Genomic DNA, 678 nt, shown 5'->3' on the forward strand with positions numbered 1-678 from the left:
ATTAAGACACACGATGTCTTTTCTTTTTTGTACTTTTGTCCCTTATTAATGAACATTAATTTCTTGTGCATTTATTTGATGTTTATTTTCTAATCATCAATTCTTCAAGCATTTAACTGCTTTGCGTTAAGAATTTTGTCCATTCCCTTTTGATATTCCCATTACTGTTCCCGAGACTCAGGGCCATTTAATTCCGTCTATTAGACAGAAATGTGGCTGTTCATGTTCTGTCTCTTCATCTTCACCCCCTTATAAATGTTTAGCATTTTTCATCCTCTATCTTCATCTCCTCATTTTCTTATTCGAAACCAATTTGCTGCCATTTCTTGGCATTCTGACAATCAACCAAATCCAAAAATGGACTGTCTAGTCCGTCCGCCTTATATTTACCTTGATGTCACCTATGGTATGGGAGGTATAGAAAATATTTTCTGGCCAGCAGGAAAGTTTTTTCCTGCAAAATTCTTCCCGTCGTCTCTTTGTTCTTCACAAAGAGTCAATGATGGGAGGCAATTTTTGGGCTGCATGTGGGTCACTTTGCTTGCTGAGAGTGCTTCTCAGCTTGCCTGCTGAGAGTGTTTCTCAGCCTCGCCATTGCAGCGATGCATTTAGGAAGGTGGTGAGGTCAGTACACCCTCTCACTCGTCAATCCCACCATTGCAGCGATGCAATTAGGAA

The sequence above is a fragment of the Olea europaea genome, chromosome 10 (assembly GCF_002742605.1).
Source record: "Olea europaea var. sylvestris chromosome 10, O_europaea_v1, whole genome shotgun sequence".
NCBI classification, from domain to species: domain Eukaryota; kingdom Viridiplantae; phylum Streptophyta; class Magnoliopsida; order Lamiales; family Oleaceae; genus Olea; species Olea europaea.